The sequence below is a fragment of the Pinus tabuliformis genome, chromosome J, assembly GCF_031772625.1.
Source record: "Pinus tabuliformis cultivar Carrire ecotype Pingquan chromosome J, CPIR1, whole genome shotgun sequence".
NCBI classification, from domain to species: Eukaryota; Viridiplantae; Streptophyta; class Pinopsida; order Pinales; family Pinaceae; genus Pinus; species Pinus tabuliformis.
This window is the reverse complement of record NC_142295.1, coordinates 36,479,796-36,501,724: the sequence shown is the minus strand read 5'-3', so window position 1 is coordinate 36,501,724 and position 21,929 is coordinate 36,479,796.

Genomic DNA, 21,929 nt, shown 5'->3' with positions numbered 1-21,929 from the left:
ATTAGCCCATGCTGAGTCAATTGGTCTGGAACTACTGCCTTCAATTTAGTGTTGGAATCTATTAGGGACTGGAGGAGAAAATAGGGAATACTGAGTTTTTTGGGTGCAGGAAGATCCATGCCATATCTTAACTCATGCAAAAGTCTGAAATGGTACCCATAAACTATGTTGTATCTTCCTTCACAGGAGATGTATTTGATAATCTGATAACTGACCTTGTCCCAAGGGTAAGGTATACTTGTTCTCCTGATGCCATTTTTGTCCTCTATAGGATGCTCATTTGGCTGAAAGAAGGTTTTCTTGGCCACTTGACCCAGTGGTTTTTCCTCCTTGCTCCAGGGTAGTCCAAGTGGGAGACTGGTAACCCTACTAATGAACTATGGGGTGATTTCCATAGTGAGACCCCTAAAACCAACATTGGCATGGGTTTTTGAATGAGGTACCAAGGACAGGGCAAACTTTTGAGTCACTTCTTCATCATATCCCCGAAATTTTTCAAAGAATGGCATCCACTTAGCTCTGGTAAAGAGGGCTACTACCTCAGGGTGTTCATGTAACTTGGATGAGTTAAGAGGTTCCTTCCACATAAATCCCCCTGGCATTATGTTTATAGACTTTTGGAATACCTCAAGTGGAGAAGGAGACAACAATTCTCAAAAACCAGGAAACAGAGGAAAAATTGTGTTTTTCTCCAAGAAACAAACATATTTTCTTGATGCAATTTTCCTTTCTTTTAAGCTCAATTCTCCCAAAAATTGAATCACTCCCCTTATATTTGAATATCAAGGTGGAGAAGGAATCAATACTTCAGAAACAGAGAACAAAAAAAAATTTGTGTTTTTTTCTCAAAAAAAAACACAGGCAGACTTTTGAATACAATTCCTCTTCCTTTTCAGGCCCAATTCTTTCTTAAAATCACATCACTCCTTGTATATATGAAAATGCAGAGTGGGTTTGGATGGAGCCTACCTCTTCGAGCCCAAGTTTGGATGAAAATCCTATTTTTTATTCTATAAGACTGCTCACTGGTCCTCCTGTAGAAAGGGCTCCTGTAGGACCTGTTACTGCTCCTGTAGAACCCGATAATGTTCCTGTAGAACTCGATAAGCAGAGGAGCTCTGAAAATGATAGAGAGTGATGGTTTCGAGGCTCTGGAGGTGGTAGAGAGCTCACTGTTGTCGAGGGTACGACGATAAAAATGGAAACAAAGGTGGTAAACAAGCTCGAGAGAGCGTACTTATGCTTACGGGAGAGATTTTCGGCAACGAGGTGAGGTGGCGGAAAGGGTATGTTACCATTATTCAGACCGTTAGTCCCCACTGCATTTTCATCATGAGACTTTATGTTTTCTGCCCGCAATCACCTGCCATCATTGGCGCTTGAGTTCAAAACAGTCGCCACTACCTGACTGTTAGATTTTTCCATGAGTTGACTAGACACACGTGCAGTGTGATCTCCGGATGAGCGCGATCGAACTAGCTGAGGGTGGCCAGTTAACTGGCCACCTTTCTGGCTTAATCCCAACCATTTCATTCGTTTATGCAGTTTCGAATTACACATATGCAATAGAGGAACGGGTTTAGACACTTACCTGGAAGTCGAAATGTTTGTGCTACAGTGTTGCAAGGGTTTGCTGCTGCTGCATGTTCAGACTCTGGTGTTGCATGTCTGCACTCCTGCTACCATATGATTTTGGCTTCTTGATATGTGGCTCAATTTCTTTATACAGGTGCTTCTTTGCTGGATCTTGCTTCGGACATCTTCTGCATACTTGTGGCTACACCTATTCTACTGTTGGAGCTTGATTTTAAGGGGATCAGCTGCTACATGAAATCCTTCCTGTAGTTGCTTCTCCCTCTAAAATTTAAGCTAATGTTTGTGATGGGAGCTATGAGGAGGCTTCTTTGAAGAATTTGATGGTAATGGAGAAGGATTTGGTAAGCTACAGGTGATTTGTGAAAGTGTTGTGATTTATTTCCTTTTTTTAAAACAACACTGGTTTCTGTGTTTTTTTCTTTTTGCAGGGAGGAAAGAAATCAAATGGAAATGAGGTAGTGCAGGTATGGGATGGATGGTCAGGATGGTGGATGGCTGTAGGATGGTCTACAGGCTTTCTGTGGAAATTCCCAGCTCTTCAATCTCCTTTTTAACTTTATTTCGAGCTCTATGTGTTTTCTACAGGAGCCTCCTGTAGAACAGATTGGGCTTCCTGTAGGATGCACAGTTTTCAGAATGGAACATCGAGAGATGGAAAAAAGAATTAGGGATGATGGAGAAGAGCCCAAAGGATATGGAATAGGCTTGGTGGTATGTCACCTTGCCTCCTAGGGTCCATTTGTGACCTGCAATGCACACAAACAGCCAATTTCCTTTTTCTATTTTTTTTTTTTTGAAAAAGATAATCAGGGCGCCTCCATGAGGTTTTCACCCTACTTGCCTGCCCTGGGCACCCCCAATGGAGGTTTTCACCTAGGGATATTATTCTTTCTCTTTCTTGTTTTTGTCATCAATGGGCCACCTCCAAGGAGATTTTCAACCCAATTATGTACTCAAGCACCTCATAGAGGTTTTCACTTAAGTCCTTATTTATTTTTTCTTTTTTCAGTCAGTGTGTGGAGTGGAGGCTGAGACCTGTTCCACTACCAACATTGTCTTATTCAGATCTTCCGTGAATTCTTGCTTGGAGAGGGGCTTCTTGTAAATTTTCAATCTATGCCCATTGACAAGCTTGGGGATGGCTTCCTCATCAATGGTTCTGATCAGAACTAAACCCTTGTCATTGCATTTTTCCACAGTGTAGGGTCCTAGCCATCTTGTTCTCAGCTTGCCCTTGAAATCTTTATACCTTGAGTCATATAGCAGCGCCCAATCTCTTTCTTGGAATTGCTTCTCCTTGATGTTTTTGTCATGTCATACCTTCCTCTGAAGCTGGATTACTTTTTTGTGGAGAAGGGCCTGCAATCTCTGTTCATCCAATCCATTAAGCTGGAGTAGCCTTTACCTTTGTGCATCGCTGAGATCTAGGTCCATTTGTGCTGCCATCCTTAGTGTATTGTATTCAAACTCTATTGACAGCAAATCCTTCTTCCCATAGACCAGTTCATAGGGTGTGAATCCTGTGGTGGTATTCCATGTGGTGTTGTAGGCCCAGGTGGCCTCAACCAATCAATCTACCCAATCTTTTCTGTTGCTGCTCACTACCTTGGTCAGAATCCCTTCCAAACCTCTATTAGTGACTTCCACCTGTCCATTGGCTTGTGGATGGTAAGGGGTGGAAGTCTTGTGCTTGATTCGATGATGCGTGAGCAGGTCTTCAATCAAATTGGATGTGAACTAACTGCCTTGATCTGTAACCAGTTCTCTTGGATACCTGAACTTGTAGAAGATGTTCTCTCTTAAAAGCTCCGCTACTTTTTCTTCTGTTGTTGCCTTGATTGCCTTTGTCTCTGCCCATTTTGTCAGATAATCGGTGCACACAACGATGTATTGTTTTTGTTTTGAAGGAGGATTGATAGGACCCACAAAGTTCATGCCCCACTTCTCAAATGGCTCAAAATTCACTTGAGGTTGCATGGGCATCTCATCCTTTAGAGTAGGTTTCCCCATCCTTTGGCACTGATTGCATTGGCTGATATATATCTTCACATCTTGATGAAGAGTGGGCCAATAGTAACCTGTTTGCAGAATTTTGAAGGTAGTCCTCTTTACTGCAAAATGGCCTCCAGAAGGCCCATCATGACAAGTTAGGAGAATGTCAAAAACTTCCTCTTCCCTAACACATCTTCTCAAAATCTGATCTGGGCCAAGTTTGAAGAGATTTCCCCTAATCTAGGTGAAAGGGGTGCTTTTCCTCATGATCTTGCTCTTCTCTTTTGAGGACAGGTGTGGTGGGAATTGTGCTGAAACCAAGTAATTTGCTATATCAGCAAACCATGGGGAGAGTACTAAGATAGCAAATAGGTGTTCATTCGGTAGTTGATCATCCACCATTCCTTCTTCATCTGCAGGCAAATTTACTCTAGACAAAAAGTCAGCAACAACATTTTCCTTACCAGGCTTATCAACAATGGTTAAATCAAACTGCTGCAATAAAAGCAACCATCTAATAATGCGAGCATTTACATCTGGTTTGTTCATTAAATACCTAATTGCAGCATGATCAGTGTGTACAAAGGTTTTATAGCCTGTGATGTAATGTCTAAATTTATTTAAGGAATGTGCTACAGCTAGGAGTTCCTTCTCAGTTACCATGTAGTTCAACTCTGCCTTTGACGATTTTTTACTCATAAAGTGTATGGCATAAGGTAACTTTTCATCAACTTGCCCTAAGGCTACTCCTATTGCTTTGTTCAAGGCATCTGTGTGAATGTGGAAGGGTAGGGCCCAGTTTGGGCCTCTCAAAATTGGGGTAGTCACCAGCTTACTTTTTAGGGTGTCTAGGGCTTCTTGACAATTGTCAGTCCATATGAACTCGACATATTTCCAAAAAATACCAAACAATGGAGAGGCTAGCTTATTGAAATCTTTAATTAATCTTCTGTAATATCCTGCTAAACCTAAGAAACTTCGGACATCTGTCACCTTCTGAGGAGGTGGGACCCTCTGGATGATGGCTATTTTGTTGGGGTCCACCCGCAATCCTTGTTGAGATATTGCATGACCTAGCACGGTCCTGTTAGTCATCAAAAATTCACATTTTTCTGAACTGAGGGACAGGTTCATTTCAATACACTTGTACAAAACTTTTCCTAGGTTAGACAAAGCTTCCTAGAAGTTAGACCCATAAGGAGTAAAATCATCCATATATATTTCCACTGTATCATGAACTAGTTCAGAAAATATACTCAATACTGCCCTCTGGAAAGTGGCTGGAGCATTTCACAAACCAAAAGGAAGGACCTGATATGCAAAGGTACCCCAAGGACAAGTGAAAGTGGTCTTATCTTGGTCCTCCGGGCTTATTTGGATCTGATTGTACCCATTGAACCCATCTAGGAAGGAGAAAAACTTTTTCCCCACCAGACCATCTAACACTTGACCTATGAAGGGCAAAGGAAAATGGTCCTTTTTGGTGCCCTTGTTCAGTTCCCGATAATCAACACAAATTCACCATTTACCATTTTTATTTGGCACCAACACCAAAGGAGAGACCCATTCACTGTCGAAGATGGGGTAGATGAATCCTGCATCCAGTAACTTTTGCAATTCTTCCTTGACAATGTCTTTAAGGGCTGGATTCATCCTCATTTGAGGCTGCCTGACTGGTTTGCAATCTTCCTTAATGTAAATATGATGAGTACAAACTAAAGGGTGCATTCCTTTCATCTCCTTATCGCTCCAGGCGAATGCATCTAAATGTTTTCTCAACAAGCTACACAGTTCCTTCTCCTGGGAGGTGGATAAAGATGAGTTGATTTTCAAGGTTCTTTCAGGTTCGAACTCTATGGATTTTATACGAAGATAGGTTGGGTTGGCCATACAGAGATCAGCTGAAGGATTTTCTGAGGTTTCTTTCACTAGCTCTTCCAATGGCAAGCTACTGGGGGGTGGATTCTGAATCAAGTTTTCAATGATATCATCCTCATTTTGCGGTCCCCCTCCCATGGCGGTTTCAACTGTACACAGTGGTGCAGAATATACTTCATCCTCATCTTCCTCCTCCAACCAAAGAGGTAGATCATGTTCTAGCAAAGGTTGGGCAAGAGGGTATAGGACTAGCTTCTTGGACATATGCCCGTTCTTAGTTGTCATGTTCCCAGCTCGACAACTGATGTAGGCATTTGCAGTAGCCAACCAGGGTCTTCCCAGGATGAGAGGATACTCAGTGAGCGTTGCCTTCGGCTGGAGAACTAGGAAATCAGTAGGGTACTCCCAAGAATCAATGGAGACCATTACATCCTCCACAATCCCTTCAAGGGTCACGGTGGAGCAGTCTGCTAACTGCAGTACTGTTGTAGTCTTTCTTAGGGAGCCCTGGAGGTTGAGCTTGAGCATAGTGTCCTTTGTCATCACATTAATGGCAAGCCCCTAGATCAATCAAGGTATGGGGGATCATGGTGCCATTGATGTGGACATCAACTACTGGGCTTCCAGGGTCTAGATACTTCAGATAGATTAGCTGCCCCAACATCAGGTTGGACATTTGTCCTATGACATTGATGGTTGGGGCATCTCTCTTGCGCCTACCTGGATGCCTGATGCACTTCTCTTTGATCATATTTTTGTATATAGGCACATCCTTTATGGCTTGGAGAAGTGGTGTCTTTATACATAATTGTTTCAATTTTCCCAGAAGTTCAGTTTCTTTTGGGGTAGGTTGGGTTGTGCCGGATAGTCTCTCAGGAAAGGGTGGAGTTGCTTTCGGTTCACTTTCCTCTTTATCTTCCTTATCCTCTTGAGGGGGAGGCTGGCTATCTAGGAGAACCTTCCCAGATTGTAGGTTGATCTCCTAAATCTCCACAGCATAGGTTGGGCATGATGGCTCCCCACTGTATACTTTCTGAGCCTGTCTGTTGCTCGAATTCGAGTTCGGTTGTAGGCATTTAGGGTTGCCTTGGTGGAGCAGGAAGTAATGGTTGCGGTTGAGTAAGTGGTGGAGGAAAAAGAGCAAGAGGAGAGGTGTACTAGGGCCTCCACCCCTGATGAGGTGCATTCCACTGAGGTTGTGGCTGAACATAGGAGTGAAATGAATGAGCAACTGACTGAGCATGATATTAAGATGGATAGGACCAAGGAGGACGTGTGTACCAGGAAGGATGAATATGGGGGCCCCAAGAAGGCATGGAAGTGGCTTGATTGGGGTTGTAGAATGCCTGGGATGTCCCTTGTATTCCCTGCTAGTAAGGTCTAGGTCCATGTGGCCTCCTTTGGTTTATGAAATAGAGGGGTTCAGTGGCTCCTTCGGCCCCTTGGTATACAACTTTAAGTCTCGGCAAGGAAGGGCACTTATCTGTAGAATTATCTTCTTCACAGACTAAACAAACCTTTATAGAGTTCAATGAACATTCGTTCCTAGGGTGCCTTCTGGTGCACCTAGGACAAAAAAATGCCAAAGCCCTTTCTGCTTCCTCTTGTTTCCTTTTGATATGTAAGGTATCCATTTGCATGGAAAGGGTCTGCATTATCTCTCTCTTGAAGTCTTACAGCATGTTTCCAAATTCACCTTTAAGGGATGAACTGGATGAGGATGTATTGGGTGTGGGTTGATTTCCCCTACCTCTCTTTCTGGCTGCCCTAGAATGGTTTCTAAAAACAGTCTTGATGACTTCATAAGGTAGTTGGTAGATGTCTACCCTAGCCAGTAAATGGGGGGTGTCTATAAGGTCTTCCGGAACTCCCCTTAGCAGGACCAACTTCATAGATTCAGGGTCAAGCATACACCTAGCCCTTTTGTAACTGAGTTGGAACCTCTCTTCATAGTCTTCCAAGGATTCATCAATTCCCATGGTCATCCAGAAGATTTCTTCTTTGATATCCTTTGACCTATAGTAATCTCGGTATTTGTTGTTAAAGGCTTGCTTCATCTTAGCCCAAGTTGTGATGCTATTGCCAGGTAACCCCATGAACCGGCGCAATGTTGCATCCTTGAGAGTAGAAGGAAATAGTTTCAACTTTTGCTCATCTTCTGCATAGTCATAGGTTCGACAGATAATAGCAAACTCAAACAAAAAGGTGTCAGGATCTTCTGTGGTCAACCCATGGAAGTGAGGTAGGGTTGAAGGGCTTATGTTCTTCATTTTAGTGTCCCCATTGGTCTCTCGGATGGGAAAGGTACCCTCTACTCTTTCTCCATTCCCCCTAGCATTTATGTTTTCGGCCATTGTCTCAGGAGAGATGGTGTCTTCCTCTTCTTCTCCTATAGGTTCTTCAAATATCTCAAGTTGTTCTCCTAGAGGATCTTTTGGATCACTGCCACCGAAGAAGAGAGAAGGGTGGCTTTGTGATGTGGTGGGCGTGTTGGGTAGGAATTTCCCTAAACTATCTCTGTTCCTACGAGGCATGAAAGGGAATATCTTTTTAGGGTGATTTTTGTTTTTGTCACTGCTTGTACCTGCAAAATTGAAATTGATTGAACAAACAAATTGCAACTAACTAAAATGAACTTGCTGAAATGGAAATTGCAGAATTGAAATGAAAGCAAGGAAATGACTAATCTACTTTTGCTGAAATGGAAATTGCAGAATTGAAATGAAAGCAAGGAAATGGCTAATCTACTTTTTTTGAAATGGAAATTGCAGAAATGAAATGAAAGCAAAGAAATGGATAATCTACTTTTGATGAAATGGAAATTGCAAAAATGAAATGAAAGCAAAGAAATGGCTTATCTACTTTTGTTGAAATGAACTACTTAGCAGAATGTTGTAGTAGAAAATAGAAGAAAAGCAGTAATCACAAGATACTCTGACACTTCCTCGGCAATGGCGCCAAAAAGTGGTGAGCACCAGTATTGCAGCAACAATGTTGCAACTCCTAGGGCCTCCTACTTTACTTTTATCAACCCGGTAGTTCGTAACAAACTTGGAAGCGACATTGCTATATGCACAAGTACTAGCTCTTACTGCAGGCTGTCACTTGGTTAGCTGGCGCAAGATCACTAGGAGCTTAAACCAACTTCTAGGAATTCTCAAAAGAAGCTTCTAGTTGTGATGAAAGAAAGCTAACTCTAAAGGGCTATTCTACTTGCAGAAAGAGAAAGAAGACTGGAGTGTAAAGCAAACCCTAGCAAACCCTAATTCTTCCAACTAACCCTACTTTTACAGAAAAAGAGATGAAAACTAATTAAATGAGTGTCATTGACTACTGAGAAAGTAAATTACATCTATTCAAGCTACTTCTGGAAGGAAATGAGAAAAAAACATCTTTTTGGGTTTTTGAGTGTTTTATGTGAAATTGTTATTCTTGTAATTTATCTGTTTGTGGTTGTGGCAGGGATTTGGTGACGATGAAAGGAAACCTTGGAGCTTGCAAAGGTGTAGGAAGGTGTGGGGGAGTCGTAAGAAGTCTCTAGTAACCTTCTGGAGACTTCCTCTGCAATCGGACTTCAAAAAGTCACTTTCAGGAAATTCTACAGGAGGCTGCAGGGGATCTACAGGAGAATCTACAGGAGGATGCCGAGAGCTATTTTAGAAGGTTTAAAGGTGGAAAAATGGTGGGAAAGGGTAGCTGAAGACTAGAGGGGTGTGTTAAGGTGTCTGAAGTTGTCAAGTATGATTAGGGAAGAAGATGATGGTTGGATTTTTTCAAGAGACAAGGGGAAATCTTATGAGAAGAATGCAAAAATTAGGGCAGATTCGTGAAGGGCTGTGAATGACTTGTGAAACCTGTGAGAAAAGAGATGATGATGGCTGCTTTATTGATGGATGATGAGCAGAGGTGTGTTGTAAAAGAGCTGCAAGTTGAAATACTGGAATGGAGCAAGAAAAGAACTAGTTGTACCAGAAGAACAAAACTATCTCTTATGTTAACCTAAATTCTGACCTAGACAATAAAATGCTCAACAGTGCTATATAAACAGGAAAGCATGGAAAGAGATTTATTGCAGAAAAATAAATGAGCACGGAAAAATGGATCTAAAGCAACACATTAACCACTAAATCAAACTATTACACTAGAAATTTCATGGAAGAAGCAAAACTGTGTTTTTATGGCAGCAAGTAGATCTTAACCTCAATTCATGGTCTCCAAAGGAGGAAAGGAGGTCAGGCTCTGTGGATGGCCCTCTTTGGTATCTTTCTCTTACCACTATTCAACCTACTTCAGCAACTGAAATGGAAACAGCTATCAAAACCAACAAAAGAGATCTATTCTAACCAAGGTAACATGAATCTACATAACATAAATTAATTCATGAACTGAAGCAAAAACATATAAGTACAAAGCAAGAGGTGTTGGGCAGCTTGGGTTGGGCCCTAAACCAATAGCTTCAGCCCTCTGAAAGAGATCAGTGCTGGCTCAAAAAATGTTTCATCTCCATTATCAAAATAAAAGTCACATTACATAAATTTTTCACAAGAGTAAGCTCGAAAATGAGCTGAGTAAGAGCTGCAACAAAAGTGCGAAAATTTGACTGACAACCAACTAAAATCTGACTAAACCACTGAGCACCTAAGCCCTTCTATTTATACAACTGGAGCCTCTAACAGCTCTCCTAAACGCAAGGAGGCTTGGCTCCCAAGACTGGAGATAGACAGCAATGCTTCTTCACTTGCTCGGCTGCCCCTTGGATGCATTGATGTCGCTGCTTGTACACTGAGTTTTTTGAAAGAGGATTAAAGGTAGGGAGTCATAAATGAGGGGGACACCCTCCTACAAATCCTCTCCCTTGTTTTCCTCGAATATTGGCTGCCAAATGCGCATTAATCCTTTGACTTTGTCCCAAAATTGACCAAAAATCTGCATAAAGCACACATTAGACTTGATGGCATAATGACTAACCCAATTCACTCTATTAGCATAAATATAATCAAAAACATGCAATAAACTAATGAGAATAGTGGATTAAGCTGAGTTAAGAGGCAAAATGAGCCCCTATAATTACCCATTTCTGGGGCTTATCAATTTCAAAGGCAACACCTGCACCATATAGATTTTATATATATATATATATATATATATGACAAATCAAGAAAGAAAATCCAAAAAATAGAATATACATTTTTCCCATTATCATCCAAGTAAAATATAATAATTTATATGTTATTGTTTTTGTGAAATAGAATGTATCAAAGAAAAACTTACTTCCCTTGAAAACCCTTTGAAATCTAAGTGAACCTTGTAATGGTTGATAACTTGGTGCTTGTTAGATATCCAATTTAATGAATCTATATTTAGAAACCATATTATGTGGAAATATTTCTACAAAATTTGTTGAGTATGCTAGGTATATTAATAACAATGAGAAATCAAAATACAATTTATGATAAAATAAATACTATTTAACATTGAAAAGTCATGAAAAGTAATGCATGCAAAAAACTGGACTCAATTTTGTGCTCGTTTTTATTGCTAGTTTCCTTAGAGTTTAATATATGGATATTCTCATCTAACTCTTCTTCATATACATCATTAGAAATCCATGTTCTTATTTTCTTTTTTAAAGCAATATCTATACATTTCATTGTATCCATACTTCTATGGCATAGACTCTAATCCCAACAATGAATTGTTTCATGAACTTTTGCTTTGAAGAATCATTGTGTTGATCAAATGTAATTGCCAAAAAAAATCGATGAATTTAGTTCATAATAATAATTTTATATTATTAAAAAACCACAAACGCACAAATGCCAATAAATAATTAAAGTGAAAATAATTTCTTTATTGACAAATGTTTTATATGTGTGTTGATGCACACAGCGCAACCTTGCATTTACATCATATTGGATTTTTGTATTTTTCCTTGTAACTATACTTGTTGATTTTGCAAGGCGTTTAGCTTTTTTATCTCTTACATGACCTCTTTAGCATGGGGAATTGGAGGAAGATTATGTATCATAGCACGATGGTGATTAAAGCCAAATAATTTTTATTGGCTATCAAAAAAATAATCATATGTTGGTGCATTTGATAACTATAACCCATTGATGTTTATTTTCCTTCATTTTGCTCAATTCCTTGTAAATAAATATGTAAACAATAGTGATGTTATAATAACTACAAAAGCATATTTAAATATGAAGAAAAAAAATTAATATGCTTAATTATTCTAGCAATGAAACCTACACATACACAAGCATATAAAGAAATATAAAAAATTGAATCTATATATCCTTATATTTTTTTAAATTACTTGAACTTCTTGGAAATCATGTAAGATATCAACTATTGTGATGTGTTAAATCCTTGGACTTTTGAACTAGAACAATAAATAACCTAATTATGGGGCTTCGCCCCAAGGGAATCAAGGAGCAACAATATCAAAAAACGTCATGTCTTATTCTAGACCACTTAAACTAACCCTCAATAACTGATATATGATTATATATATTCATAGAAAATAAATTTACATATATATTCAATTCCTTATAAATAAATATGTAAACAATAGTGATGTTAGAATGACTACAAAAGCATCTTTAAATATGACGCAAAAAACTAATATGCTTAACTAGCAATGAAACCTACACATACACAAGCATATCAAGAAATATAAACTAGTATTTGCATGGATGTGCAAAGAAATGCCAAAGGTGTCAACTCAATGCATTAATTATAATTCAATGGGACCAATCCAACACGGCAAATTGTAAACATATGAACAATAAAGAGGGGGAGGGACACATGTTCAGATTCTGTCAAGGACGACGAATCTGAACAACGTCGTGAGGTAAAACCTCAACATAGAAAGGTCTTCGGCTTTTGTATATCCTTATAATTTTTAAATTACTTGAACTTCTTGGAAATCATGTAAGATATCAACTAGTGTGATGAGGTAAAATCCTTGGACTTATAAACTAGAACAATAAATACCCTAATTATGGGGTCTTGCCCCAAGGGAATCAAAGAGCAACAATATCAAAAAACTTCATGTCTAATTTTAGACCACTTGAACTAACCCTCAAAGATTAATATATGATTTTTTTTATATATAGATATACATATATATTCATAAAATATAAATTTATAAAGCAACAATATCAAAAAAAATCACATCTAATTCTAGACCACTTAAACTAACCCTTAAATGTTAATATATAACTATATATATTCATAAAAAATAAATTTTTATTATATCTTTAAGATATGAGATATTATAACAATATTATTATTGTTTTCAAAAATTACTTTAAGTAATTAAAAAACATCTTTGAATATATATATATATATATTAATTATTAAAATCTATTAATCTTTCAATATTTTTAATATTGAAATAATGTTACATATATAACATTCATTCTGCACAACATTAATTCCTTTCCTTTTTTTCTCCTAAATTCAATAGAATTTTCAAAACCTCATTGTATTCTGAAAACAATGTCACACATATTATTTGATAACCATTTCTATGTGGCCTCTTTTTAGGGTTTCCGAAAAATGTTATTTGTGATGTAATATATTATAGTTTTGTAATAATATATCATAGCTTTTCTTTTTCAATTTTCTTTTATCAACTTATCATAACGAATCTTCTAGCTCTCTAGTGTATAAATTTACAATATTTTTCATTTTCACTGATTAAGGTTAGGATTTGACACTTTAACATTCAACTTTCATAAGTAATGTTTTTTTTATAATTTTATGTAAAAGCATAAAAACTAAACTAAACTCAATTTTGTAGGAGTAATATAAGTTAATAAGCTAATTTGAAGGATTGAATTTAACATTTTAGTTTGAAAATGTAATCTAAAAATATGAACAATTTGATATATTTTCATAAATCCTGTGATTCTTGAAATTAATGGGCAAAGTTATTAATATTAATGTCTAATAATGTTATATTTTTTTCCATAGTAATGTATATAATTATCAATATACTTTAACTATATGGGACACATCTACTCTAGAATGAAATTTAAAATGTACATCTTAACACATAAAATATAAGATTGGGTGAAGGTTGTAAAACTATAATAATTAAGTTGAAATAAAAATTTACATTATTATAAATAATTAAGTAGTATTTAAAAACTATGATCTTTTTGTAAGCAAATTGATGGATGCTATTTCAGGAAACCACAGTCATGTTATAGTTTTTCTCATAAAACTACAGTGTTGTTACAGACTTTCTCAACAAATTACGGTGTTGTTACAGAAGGAATAGCAAATCCTTGCTCACAGCGAACTACAGTGATGTTATAGGCTCTCTCAGCGAACTACAGTGTTGTTACAGGCTCTCTCAGCAAACTACAGTGTTGTTACAAGAGGAACAACATTGTTTTTTTCAGCCAAGTAGTCTGCAAAAACACAGTTTAAAGATCCCTTCGTAACTCCCCAACCAAGGATATTTTTGGGAAATCGCTTGCTAGTTACTAAATAGACCCTGCTCTGCACAAAACCCAGGTGCCAGAATTTCGAATTCCGTCTTCCTTTGATCATAAATTGACCCACATAATTGATGACTCTTTACAATACACAATCTTGGATGCAAAAGCACTGGATTAGAAGATTAATTGAATTATGATTCTGCGGGTTCTTATTTAAATGTAAATAACAGAGAAAATACAGTGCAAGAATTCCTCATTTAACACAACAATTTAAAGATCAAATCAATTTGAATCTCCAGATATTAATATTATGGTTCACAAATCTCACAAACACATATGCAAATAATTGTCTCACACACACTTATAGATTCGATTTGCTAATACAAAAAACCATTGGTCTAAGAAATGTTGTTCAATTAACTTCAATCTCACGCCAAAACTTCCAGCACCCAAAATGTTCCTCCTCTCTCCTTCAAAACTAAAAGCCACTATCCAAGAAATGAGTTCCTAGATGTGAACCAATTTTCCTTACCCCTAACTACCTACTATCTATTAAATCATTTCTTTTAATTATATATTCCTAACTAATCTTAACTGAATATCAAAAACTTTTTCACATATAAACTGTAAAATGTTCTAGCCTTGACATGGGATCAATCCATCACATTGCTAGGTTCTTGGTCTGACTTTAATAACATATTATTTTTATGTGCTTGGCCTAATGCACCTGCATCAGACTCCACAAGAAAGAAAATTTTATGAGCTCATGCTCATAAGATATTCTATAGAATGACCTGCTTTCTGTCTTGCTGCTTCATCCATCCAAGTAGAATCCTCCATCGGACAGTCTTTCCACTTCACAAGATATTCCAAATATTCTTTCCTTCTGGTCTTCTTGGCAACACGTGTATCCAAAATCTGTTCAGCCTCTAAACTCTTTTCCATGGGAATTTGCTTCAGCCACTGTTGTTCCTTTCCTTCATCCTAGTCAAGATTCCTAGAAGCTTGATCTGCATCACCAACTGTGTAGGGATATAAATATGCTACATTAAAAATGGGTGAAATGCCAATTCCTGGAGGTAACTCCAACTCATAAGCATTTTCTAAAAACTTGCGGAGGACCTTACATGGTCCTATCTTCTTCATTTTCAAATTATTATATTCTCCCCTCGGAAACCTCTCCTTTCTTAGGTGAGCTAGGACCACATCTCCCACTTCAAAGTTTACCTCTTTCCTGTGTACATTTGCTCGTTGCTTGTAGTTTTTGCTTGTATCTTGTAATCTTTTTTTTACTTGCTCGTGCAACTCACTCATGGTTGTTGCAAAATCCTCTCCATCAGCACTTCTATGCTCAAGCTTTCCCAAGTCTCTTAGCTCACAAATTCCCCTCGGATGCATGTCGTACAAGGTTTGAAATGGACTCTTTCATGTGCTCCTATTTGGTGAGTCATTATATGCAAACTTAGCCTAGGCTAGCACATGATCCCACTGCTTTGGTCGATCACCTACTAAACTCCTCAACAAATTACCCAAACTCTTGTTTACAACCTCTGTTTTGCCATCATACTGTGGATGATAGATTTAGCTAAAATTTATCTTAGTGCCAAGTTTCTTCCATAAGGTTCTCCAGAAATTTCTGGTCAATCTTTTGTCCCTATCAGATATTATACTTTTTGGAAAACCATGCAACTGAACAATCTCATCAAAAAACAAATTAGCCACATGGGTAGCATCACTAGTTTTGAAACACGGAATAAAATGAGCCATCTTAGTAAGTCTATCCAAAGGGTAGAGAAAAAATGGAAAACGGAGTTAGGGTTTTTCTGCTCAGCAATGGGGTCTGGGGCGCCACCGCCATTTTCCATCCCTTAGATAGCTCGAGGGGATGCAAGGATATTGATGCACAGGGTCGATGGCGGTTCCAGTCACCTGGATGGGGATTATCTCAGGAACCATTTCGATGGGAACAAGCAAGGTTGAATTGCCAGGCAGGGCTTCGTTATCCCTCTAAGCCCATAGAGGACGGATCCTTCAGGACGATTGAGCTACCACGGCTGTGTCAGATGTATTTATGGTCTGCAAAGATTGTATATTCCTTCGGGCACAAAGCTTTTGTCTGTCACTGAATTGGTGAAACATTTCCCAGTTGGGGCTTATCTATGACTAAGGGCGTTGCAAGGGGGAATGGATCCACCGAGGGTGCGAATTGGCGGATGGATCACTGGGAGCGCGGCGCCATGGTGGAGGCAAGGCCATCCAGCTGGTTACTCTCTGCAATTGTTGACTACATAGATTTCCCACCCCATCTGTGGGTCAAGATCAAGGGTATACTCATGCCCTGACTAGTTCTGCGTCATGGACCATTTGTGGGGGCACAAATAATGCTCCCCTCCAACTCGCGATTGCTTGGATCCTCAACGTCGTTCGAGTTACCCGATTTTGGGTGGTCTACAGATTGTAAAAGGGAGACCAACCAACGGAAACAAGGTAATAGAACCCTAAAGGAGATCACTAAGACCTCAAAGTAGTGCGGTGCATCTGTTGCTGCTCGGCCTAGTTACCTTCAGAAGGAAACAAAACCCAGACCTCTAGTAAATTCTCTTCGTTTTCAGGTTTTTATTAAAACCCCTTCCGAGATGTCACTTTTGGTTTGGATACATGCAACAGGCTGTGTGTTGCATTTGAAGAATCTCATCTCCCATCATGTTGAATATCCTACCAGATTACAACATCTAATTTTTGGGGGCATAGCACTCCAAGACCCCAGGCCCCTCATGGACAACAATATTTTACCTGTGTCTACCATAATACTCAACCTGAGGCTGAGAGGTGTTGCGGAAGACTACAGTAAAACAAATTATATGGGAGGAGGCATTGGGAGAAGCTCAACAAAAAACACAGAAACACATCAGGAGCATAAAAATGGAGGACTTTCTTTCAAGAACATCCTCCAAGGGGAAAATACACCTTCAACAAAAACAAAGCAAGTTGGAACCAAACCTAGTCCATATATTGTGGAGCAACTAAACTATACCCCAGAATTTCACATAGAAATACCGGAAACATATGAGAATTGTAATACATTTGAAAAACAAGTTATAATCTGTAGATTCAACTGTTTCTAGCCAAAACCCGTTGAGCTCTTTCATTGGATTTTCACAAACTGGACTACACACTGTGAAATTCACCTCTGTTCTAAGGGTTTCTTCATTGTAAATTTCCCTACAACAGAGGCTAGAGACAATATATTACAGGAAGGACAATGGTTCTAGGGATCCATGGGTCTCTTCATCACACCATGGTTTCCAGAATTTGATGTAAATACATTGGTTGTTTCCAGGATGCCAGTTTTGGTTCGTTTGCACAATCTACCATTACATGTTTGGAACCAACAATTCCTTGCAGGTATCGGTAACACCATTGGGCGTTACATTAAAATTGACGCACAAAGACTGGAGGAAAGAATTTTCACATTTGCATGAATTTGTGTGGAAGTAGATCTCAGCAAAGGCTTTCCAGACCAAATACAATTTAAGCACAAATAGAGGTGATGGACACAGATACTAGATTATGAAAATACAGCATTCAGATGCAGAATCTGTCGACAAACAGGACATCTGCAACCCTTAAGCCAAAAAAAATATTCGAAGAAAGAAGAAAACAAGGAAATAAAATAAGGGATGGCAATTTCCCCCACTAGTCTCCGACGAGGAGGAGGAAGTTGATGTGGAACATCCCATACCCAACGAGAACAATCAGATGAACAAAGTACCAGAAGCAAAGGAAATAAATCCATAAGATTTGATGGACTCACAGCCGGCAAAGGTACTAGAAACAATGGATACCAATGGAACCAAACGACTAATACATCAGACAACTCAGAATCTGATAAAGACAATGCATGACCTGTGGCTGACACTTCACTTGCACTTGTATCTTCGATGCCGACTCAAGGGGAGTGGCGCAAGGTTGAGAAGAAAAAAGGGAGAAAAGCATGAATTTTCTCCCTATTTGTACATTATTTTTTTCTTTTATTTGAAATATGATCAGCAGTCATTGACTTTTCGATGGAATGCATCACAACATCTGCAACATGTAATTTTGTTTTCATTAATAAAATTATGATTTTTCTTTTGGGAAAAAGGCTATCCACAACTACAAGGATTGAAACATTACCTCGTTGAGTTCTCGGTAAACCCAGAACAAAATCCATACTCACTGAATCCCAAGGTCTATTGGGAATGGGTAATGGCATGTATATTTTAGCATTTTGACTTCTCCCTTTCGCATGTTGACATACCCTGCACTTACTCACGTACCTTTGTACATCTGCCTTCATCTTAGGCCAAAAATAGAAGTGACTCAGCTGCCCAAGTGTTTTCTCAACACCAAAGTGTCCAGCCAACCTGCCATTATGCTTTTCTTGGACCAAATTTTCCCTCATTGAGAAATTGAGAATACATAGCTGATTGTTCTTGAACAATAGCCCATCCTACAACATAAACTCTTTCCATGGATTGTTGTCCCTATTGACTGGATTTTTACACGCTACAAAAGCTTCTTTAAAATCAGCATCAATGTCATATAAGTCCTTCAAATAATCAAAGCCTAAAATTTGTATTTGACTTTCCTACATGATTAAGCATCTCCTACTCAAGGCATCGACAACCTTATTTGCCTTCCCACTAATGTGCTTCAAAACAAAAGTGAAATTTTGAAGGAACTCCACCCACTTTGCATGTTTATGATTTAACTTATGTTGTTGCATAATGTATTGTAAGGCAAAATTATCCGTGTATAGAACAAACTCATTAGGCATCAAGTAATGCCTCCAATGCTTCAAATCTTGAACCACCGCATAAAATTCTTTGTCATAGGAAGAGTATTTTTGTTTTGACTCATTTAACTTCTTTCTAAAATATGCAACAGTGTTATCTTCTTGGATTAGTACAGCTCCAATGGTTGTCCCCCTAGCATCACATCTCACTTGATAGGGTTGATTGAAGTCTGGCAACTTCAACACTGGCTTCTCAGTAATCTTCTTCCTCAATAGTTGAAAAAAAAATCTGATGTTGTTGTCCAATAAAATAGTTGCCTATTGTTCTTGATGGTGTCAATGATAGGTGCACAAATGCCAATAAAATTCCTGATAAATTTTTTGTAGAAGTTGGCTAAGCCATGAAAACTTCTCACCTCAAAAATATTCTTAGGTGAGGGCCAATTTACAATTGCCTCTATCTTTTCCAGATCCATTTTCAAGCCATCCTTAGAAATGACAAAACGGAAGTATACAAGTTCACTCTTCCACTTCTTCATGTTAATCAATAGCTTTTCATATTGCAATCTCTCTAAAACATACTTCAAATGTCTTAAGTGCTTTTCTTTAGTTTCACTGAAAATTAAAATGCCATCCAAGTAAACAATGACAAACTTACCAATGAACTCCTTCAAGACTTCATTCATCAGCCGCAGAAAGGTACTGGGTGCATTTGACAAGCCAAATGGCATGACCATCCACTCATACAAGCCTGCATTGGTCTTGAAAGTTGTCTTCCACTCGTCTCCTTTTCTAATCTAAATTTGATGATAACCACTTTTTAGGTCAATCTTTGAGAAGTTGCTCCACCCAAGAAATCCCATATCATCCATCTGTGGCAATGGAAACTTGTAATGAATGGTGATCTTGTTGATTGCTCTAGAGTCAGTGCAAATTCTCCATTCTTCGGCCTTATTTGGACTTAGTATTGTAGGTATGGCACACGGACTCAAACTTTCTCTTATTAGTCCTTTGTCCACAATTATTGGACTTGCTTCCTCACTTCGTCATTCTCTTTGGGTGTCAATCAATATGCAGCCTTGTTCGGAAGACTTGCTCCCGGTATCAAGTCTATGTGATGACTGATGCTTCTTTTGGGTGGCAATTCATCAACTACAATATCATGAAACTCATGCAACAACTCTTGAACTTCAATAGGTAAATACACAATTTCAGTGTGCAGAAGTACTACCTTTGGCTTGCAAACCACTACATAGCTTACCACTTCTTCTTCCCTCTGTTGTAGAAATTCCTTTCCACTAAGCAATTGTGCTTTTGGGTTGTTTGTTTCAATTGTACCTTCCTCTTTCAATGGTACAAGAGTGTGTTTGATGCTATCCTTTTCGAACTTAAAAAAATTTCTCTCTCCATCATGTGTCACCTTCCTATCAAATTGCCATGGGCGACCCAAAAGAATGTGACAAGCATCCATTGGCATTACATCACAGAGCACCTTGTCTTTATACCTACCTATCTAAAAATCAACTTCACTTTGTTCATGCACCAACAATGGGTGTCCTTTTTGCAACCACGATACCTTATAAGGTTTGGGGTGCTTAATCTTTTTCAATCCCAATTTTTCCACCGTTTCTTGGGAAACTACATTGTCCGTACTTCCGCTATCAATCACCAATTAGCATCATTTGCCTTTTGCCTTACACACTGTCTTAAATAAGGATTTCCTTTGGACTGGTTTAGTAGTCTCCTTTGTTGGTTTTAAAAGGACTTTGTGCATCATAAACACCTCTCCAGTCTCTGGCACATTCTCTTACTCAAGTACTTGTGCCTCTACTGCTTTAGTTTGAGCTATGTATGCACCTCATTGTCCTGTATTGTCATTCTCAAGACATTCAAAATATCGATGACCCAATTTGTTACATTTGTAACTCCGATAGACAGTGTCTCTGCCTCTTCCTCTACCTCTACCTCTCTGGTAAGGGCTTCCTCCTCTGCTACCACCTTCTTTATCTGACTTCCCTTGCTGATTTAGTTGCCTTTACCATTCTTTTGCGCAGGAAACTTTCCTCTTCCATTTGTCTGTCCTTTCCCTTTGGAAAAATCATGTCCTCTGCTAGAGATTTGCTTCCTAGCTATCTTTTCTTCTACCTTCAAAGCGCACCGGTATGCTTCCTCTATTGTCCTTCGAGAAAGTATGTTGATTTCATTTTGAATATCTAGCCTCAAACCATTGATATACCTTTTGTCTTTTCTGAGGTATCTTCTACATAGCCTGATCTCAAATTCACCTTGTAAAACTCTTTGGTGTATTCTCTCACTGTCATTATCCTTTTTTTTAAGATTTTGCATCTTTTTGTAAAGAGTTAGTTGGTAATCCTTTGGCAAGAACTTACTCTTCATCTTTGCCACCATTCTATCCCAACTCTTGATCAATAGTTTGTCCTTCTTCCTTCTTTCAGCGTGTACATTGTCCCACCATAGTGCAACATGGCCTTTCAACCTTGTCACAGCAAACTTGACTCTCTTATCCTCATCAATTTCCTCGTACACAAAATACTTGTCCATCTCACTTATCCAATCTAGTAGATTCTCATCTTTCAAACTGCCATCATAAATAGAGATTTCAGCCTTTGGCCTTGAACTTGAGCCCAATATTGCTTTCAACAACTTAACCTCAGCAACTTCTTCAATAGGTGTTGATCCTTCTTCAAGTTCTTCTTCGGCCTCACTAACATCTCCACCTTCAGGATCTCGTTGTCTCCCTACTTCCATGGCTTCTAACTGAACTTACAGTCTTATCTCTTCCCGGAGTTCTCCATTTCCCGCGGGTCTGCCTCCTCAACCTCGTGCCCTTCCTGCACGCCTATTTATCTCTATATACTGTAGAGACCAACAATGTTAAGGCTCCAATACCACAAATTGATGGCTGCTATCTCAACAAACCATAGTGTTGTTACAGGCTCTCTCAACAAACTACAGAGTTGTTACAGACTCTCTCAACAAACTACAGTGTTGTTACAGGAGGAACAACAAATCCTTGCTCTCACGGAAAACTGCAACGTTGTTACAGGCTCTCTCAGCAAACTACAGTGTTGTTACAAGAGGAACAACAAATTGTTTTTTTAGCAACGCAGACTGTAAAAACACAGTTTAAAGATTCTTTGTAACTCCCCAACCAAGGATCATTTTTGGAATTCTCACAATTTACCAAATAGACCCTGCTCTGCACA